The sequence below is a fragment of the Lipotes vexillifer genome, unplaced genomic scaffold (genome assembly GCF_000442215.2).
Source record: "Lipotes vexillifer unplaced genomic scaffold, Lipotes_vexillifer_v1.1 scaffold998, whole genome shotgun sequence".
Classification (NCBI taxonomy): Eukaryota; Metazoa; Chordata; class Mammalia; order Artiodactyla; family Lipotidae; genus Lipotes; species Lipotes vexillifer.
Genome location: NW_006781565.1, coordinates 290,887 through 297,839, shown reverse-complemented (window position 1 = coordinate 297,839; position 6,953 = coordinate 290,887).

Genomic DNA, 6,953 nt, shown 5'->3' with positions numbered 1-6,953 from the left:
ATAAAAGAATAAATAAAATTAAATTAAAAAATTAAAAAAAAAGAAGAGCTCAGAGGAGGGGAGTATGAAGAGAAGAATATGGAAGACAGGGTCCAAAGATCAACCCTCCCTGCTTCACATTGTCTCCAGTAGGCAACAGTGGAATCAGGAGGATGTTCCTAGGAAAGTAGGAGGCTGGTTTAACTTGGCCCCATTTTCAAAATCACCTGTTGGTGTGAGTAGTTGAGTTGCTGAGATGAAGATAGACAGCCAGGGCAGTGGGTGATTTAGAAGTCATCTATGTAAGGAGGATTGTAAGCCAGCCTCAGTCACTAACAGCTAGACTCTGTCTTCATGAAATGTGGCGGAGAGCAGTATGGAAGAGGCTGTGAGCTTCTCAGGATGGGCCCAGCCTCAGGCTTTGGGCAGCCCCCCTGCTAGGGATGGAGGCCAAAAATGGAGGGAGAAATGAGGGCTTCCAGCCCTGGGGAGAGGCAGGGAAGTGAGAGCAAGAGAGGAGCTCTGCAGACGAAGCTCATTTCCCAATTTTGTCCAAAGTGAGAAGTCCACAGAAGAAAGAGTAGGGCCGAGGTGCAGGAGTGGAAGGGGTGATGGAGAATTAATTGGCAGTGCAAAGAACAGGTGAGAGAGCCTTAAGTAGAAACTTTATGCCTTTATGAAACTCCACAATATTCTGCTCCCTAGCAGTTAAGGAATCAGTGCTTTTTTTCTGTCTAGCAAGTGAGAACTTGTAGTTAGTGTCCCCAAAGCTTCTGAATAAAGTGAGTACACTAGTCAGCATGGAAACTCCTTTGAGATCCTGGGAACTCCTTACAGACGGTCCCTTTGTGGAGCAGTGACGAATTTTTATTCAAGAAGGTAAATTATGGGAAGCAAGCTCTACTGAATGCAACTGAACTGTGTAACATCACAGGGGTTTATTCCTTACAGACCTTCCCGCTGATAGTGACATTCTGTTGAGTCTAGACGTCAGCTCTATAGCTGGCAGCTGGCATTTGCAAGACAGTAATTGTTCAAGGAAAACCCTCCTGTCTTTTTCTGAGATCAGAGTGCTCAGGAGCCACTAGCACCTCTTTTTTTCCCCACTCTGCTTGCTGTCTGCCTGAAGTGAAATTCGGGACTCCCTGTGAAATTACTAGGAACCAGGCACCATTGTAATGCATTGTTAAACGTCATCTGTTTTTCTCTGGGTCATAGTGGCGCCCGGCTCTCTTTCACTGAGGAGATGCAAAGTAGCATATTTCATGCACTTTTATGAGCCCTTTGGCTCTTCTAGGCTTTTCTTTGCTTTAGCTCAGCCCACAAACCAAAGTGAGTATCTGTTAATATTTCCCCAGACCGCTATTCAAGAAAAGGAACCGCTTGATATGAATCATGATGGCAGAACTCCCTGAGAGTCTTTGGTCCAGGATTCTCGAGGCTACAGTGCCTGTGGCACACTGCTAGTCTAACTCTGTAAACCCACGAAACTCCCTGAGGAGTTTGCTAGTAATGCCGGATCCAGCAAATTCTCCCAAAGATTCTGATCCAGTGGGTCTGGGGTAGGACCCAGACATTTGCACTGTTAACAAACCCACCAGCTGATGCTCCAATAGGTGTGCTGAGGAGCAAACATGAAAAACCCTGCAATGCAGGTTTTTTCCCCCTTATTAGTGAAGTTGTTGGCTCAAGGGTTAGATTCATTCATTCATTCATCCTTTCCTGTTACCCAGCACTTGTTATGTGCCTCCTAACTTGATTTCCCATTTCTAAAGACTTTAAATTCCATCACCAAGTTTCACTTTTCTTGGGAAGACTTGCCAAGGGTGAGGCTCACAAGAGACAAAGTGAAATTGGCTGCAAGAGTGGTCACTCCAGCTGCAGGCCTGGAGGTGGGAGGGATGACATCCAGGTGGTTGGAAACCATCTGGTAGGGAAACAAATCCAGTGATGACCCTCACCTAAGGAACTTGGCTGTTTGTCTAAGCCTCCAGAGGGAGTGATCCCTGGCCCCATAATGGGCTGAAGCAGCTTGAAGTGATATGAGGGAATGGAGATTTCAACATGTGTGATCGGGAAGCTGAATACGATCTTTGTTTGGGAAGCTAGTGGGCCTCTTTTCTTTACTATTGTGCTGTGACCAATAATTGAGTGCTTGATTTTTGTTATATCTTGAAAATTGTGGACCAGGTGAAATGATGTCTTGTAAATATTCCACATGGGTATAGCCCTCTCACATCCTCAGTTCTCTCAAAGTGTTTCTGGAGGACTACAATCCCTCACTACAAACACAGGTTTCATTTTAGGGCTGACCCCAAATCATATGGACTCCTTTGAAAAGGCCACAGCCACCCCTTGGATTGGGGAATGTGAGGGAGGCTGTGTTGAGCTCTTGGTTGGTTTCATTTTGTTAGTTTTCTTTTGGGGAGGGATGGTAGAATTTCACAAAGATTTGGTGGGAGTGAGTGAGGAGAGAGGTATCCCAGGGAGGAGGAGTACTGTATACCCCACATCACCCTCTGACCTCTATTATCCCATTCAGGCTGCTATAGCAAAACACCACACACTGGGTGGCTTATAAACAAGAGATATTTATTTCTCACAGTTCCGGAGGCTCAAGGCCCAAGATCAGGTCCAGGCCTTGGGCTTTCTTCCAGGTTGCAGACTGACATCTTGTCTCCTCACATGGCAGAAAGAGGGCAAGAGAGCTCCCTGGGGTCTCTTATATAAGGGCACTAATCCCGTTCATGAGGGCTCCTCCCTCATGACCTAATCACTTCCCAAAGGCCCCACCTCTAAACACCATCACTTGGGGGGTTAGGGTTTCTAATATGAATTTTAGGGGACATAAACATTCAGAGCATAGCATGACCTCACTTTTTTAAATGGACTTGTAACCCGTCTCCAAAAAAGACTTGGGTAAAGGTAAGTCGTGTGTGTGTGTGTGTGTGTGTGTGTGTGTGTGTGTGTGTGTGTGTGTGATCTATGTGTTTGCTAGGGAAAGCAGTGTATGGGTGAGTGGGTATACAACATTCCCAGTCCCACGGTCAGGTACCCAGTAGCCCATCCGTGGTAATAAATATGCCTGTTGTTTGGTTTGCCCCTTAAGTGTGGAATTCTCAGAGCCCTGATCCTATGGAGAAGAGTAATTTCAGCTGGGATAAAGAGAGATCACAGGTATTAAAACTCCAAGCAGAAGAGGGAAATCTCATGGGTGTTACAGTCTCACCCAGCCAGCAAGCAGCAGTATTTGTGTTCTCCCCACCCCATCATGATAAATGGGGACGTCCACGAGGACAGGCCACCGACATGAGGAGGTGACATGTATAACAGGCTCAATCCTGGGCAAGCAGGAAAATGGGCATGCAGACACTCAGGCTCTGCCTTCCACAAAGTTTTGCCCATGACTATCCAACCCTCCACCTTCAATCCTCCTTCCGTTGTCATCCCAAACATAAACATGGGCCCAGGAGACTCTCCTGCTCACTCAGAGTGTCTCTGGCAGTCTCACTTGGCAGCTGTCATAACATCAAGGACTTGCAAGGCAGAACTGACTTCCTGGGTGTGTGACCTGTATAGTCTCACAGAACCTTGTGCTCAAAAGGGCCCTGTGCTTGGTTCAAAGCTCTGCTGTCACCATCTTGAAATGTTTAATAATTTTTTAACTAGGAGTCTGCAAATTATGTCTGCAGTCATGCTGACAGGGCCAGGAGGATGCTTCTGGCTCAGTGGTGGGCAAGGCAAGGTGGCTTCTGGTTATGTCCTAGCAGCAGAGCACCCCTGTGTCTTCTAGGTCTGCTACTCATCACCTGCCTTCCCCTCATCCCTCCAGGATATGACCTAGAAAGACGCAGGGATGAGAGAGCTCTGGTGTAATTTATTACTGCTTCTGGTAGGATCCAGGGGAAGGCACAGGGGAAGGCTGCGAACGCTGGGACTGAATGAACTTTGATTAGGGGAGGCGACAAGAATGGCCCTCAAATAGGCCCCCAGCACAGGGCGCAAGTGCTGCTCATGGGGGTAGAGGCCAGGCCCTGGTGGGATGAACTCCTGCATGACCACCTCCTTTGGCCCAGCACAGGCCTGGACTGGATCTCAAGAGGCTAGGGCATGGAGACCTCATGGGGCCCATCCTTACCTGGTTTGTCTTAGGATTGGGGTGCTGCTAAGTGCAGAGCCTCTGTCTACTGTCCTGTGTGCTGTTGGCAGTACCCCAGCACATCACCCTGGCTTCATCACCCTGGAAAGGAGCAGGCTCATGTGCAAAGCTTGTGGTGGGATTCATCATGACCTAGTCAAGGAATCGAAAGAAGGTCAGTGAGGCCAAAGTGGACAGAAAGAGAGGCGCATGGGTCCAGAAGAGCCTGAAGAAGAAAGAGGTCAGAACCCGCAAGGCCTTTGAGGATTTTAGTCTTTATCCTAAGATCATTGGAAAGCCATTGATGAGTTTTAAGCAAAGTGACAGGACCTAAATTATAGTTTAAGAACATCACACTGAGTGCTGTACGGAGAACACGTTGAAGAGTGGCAACAGTGGAGATGGATGACCATTGTTGGCTATTTTAGAAGTCCAAGAGAAAGACAATGGTGGCTTGGAGGCAATGTTGGAGATGGAAAAACACTGAGAGAGAGTAAAGAGGTAAAATTATAGGTATTGACTATGATTGAATCGGGGAAGTGAGGAAGAGAAAACTTTCAAGGATTTGAATTCAGGTCTGTTAGTCTCCAAAGACTGTACTTTTAATCACTACTCTTAAGCACTTGGTTTTCCAGGTTTAAGTTCAGCTGTATATAACCAGAAACACCAAATAGCAATAGTTTAAGTAAGATAAAAATTTATTTTAAACTCACATTTAAAAAGTCTAAAGATGGTCAATCCACGACTAGTTCAGGGTTCTGCCATGTCAAGCACACAGGCATCTTCTATTTTCTTGCTCTGCCTTCCTTAGTGCAGAGTCACCACCTCCTGGTCCAAAACTGTCAGCTTGAGCTCAGCCATTGCATCTGCATTCCAGCTAGCAGAAGAGGGGAAGAGGAAAAGGGACATGTCTCCTCCCTTTGAGGGTATTTCTTGGAAGTCACATACCAGACTTCTGATTACATCTCATTTATCAGAACTTAGTCAATGGAAATACCTACCTGCATAGGAAGCTGAGAATTCTCCCCTTTATGAAGGACCAGATTAAAACCAAGGGTTCAATTACTTAGAAGGAAGAACAGATGTCAGGGTACAACTAGCAGTCTCAACTATAACCACTAGTCCTGAGTCTGTGCAATGCCCAATGACATGCTAAATGATGAAAAGTCAGAAGCAGAGACTCAAATATAATGAAATAAATTTCTCTATAAAATTGAGACATAAAATGTCTCAATTTTATGCATATTTTGAAGTTCCCTTTTTGTATAGCCGTTAGACTGTTTACTAGGTTAAAAATACCCACTTGAATGTAAAATGGTGCAGCCACTGTGGAAAACAGTTTGGCAGTTCCTCAAAAACTTAAACATAGAGTTACCATATGATCTTACGGTTCCACTCTTAGGTATATCCCCAAAAGAACTAAAAATATATGTTCGTGCAAAAATGTGTAAACACACACACATTCATGGCAACAGTATGCACAGTAGCCAGAAAGTGGAAACAGCCTAAACGCCCATCAGCCGATAAATGGGTAAATAAAATGTGGTATATCCATACAATGAAATATTATTCAACAATAAAAAGGAATGAAGTACTGATATATGATAGAACATGGATGAACTTTGAAAACATTATGCTTAGTGAAAGAAGCCAAATGAAAAAGGACACACTGTATGATTCCGTTTCTATGAAATGTCCAGAATCGGCAAAGCCATAGAGACAGACAGTAGATTAGTGGTTGTCAGGAAATGGGAAGAACAAATAAGTTGTATTTCTGGAGCGATGAAATCATTCTAGAGTTAGAGAAAGGTGATGGTCGCACAGCATAGTGAGTACAATAAAAACGACAATAAAGATTGTACACTTTAAAGGGGTTAAGTTTATCACATGATATTGCTTATATGTGGAATCTGAAAAAATAATACAAATGAAATTATTTACAAAACCAAAATAGAGTCACAGATGTAGAAAACAAACTTATGGTTACCGGTGGGGGTGGGGGGGAGGGATAAACTGGGAGGTTGGGACTGACATATACACACTACTATATATAAAATAGATAACTAATAAGGACCTACTGTATAGAACAGGGAACTCTACTCAATACTCTATAGTGGCCTATATGGGAAAAGAATCTAAAAAAGAGTGGATATATGTATATGTATAACTGATTCCCTTTCTGTACACCTGAAACTAACACAACATTGTAGATCAGCTATACTCCAATAAAAATTTATTTTAAAAAGAATGAATTTTCTGTTATAAGAAATACACCTCCGTTTTTTAAAAAACCTCCATCTTCAGTTCCACGTGTAGTTCTTTTCTTTAAACCTCCTCCCAAATCCCATAAATATATATTTTTTTGGTTAAATCTAATGAAATAACACTCTAATTCTGGCTTTGATCCACGTCGTCAGGATAATTTTAGCTATAGGAAGCCAGACATTTATGCTTTTGCCTGGATTTGGAAGCCTTCCTAAGGATGCCCATCACCCCACATCACTGCAGTGCTTCTGCATAAAGGTTATCTAGGGCTGGGTAGCAAATCACATCACAACTCAGCCGCTTAAGACAACAGACTTTGGCTATATCAGAGCTTCTGGGGGTCAGGAATCTGGGAGCAGAGCTGGGGGTTCTGGCTCATATTTTCTTGTAGGGTTTCTGTCAAGCTGTCTGTCAGCCAGGGCAGCAGTCCCTGCACCCATGACTACGGCTGCAGGACATGCTTTGAAGCGCCCTCCAGTGGCTGTTGGGCAGTGGACTTCAGTGCCTCACCATGAGACTCTTGATAGGGCTACTCTCAACAGAGCTTCCTCCCAGAGTGAGTGATGAGAGG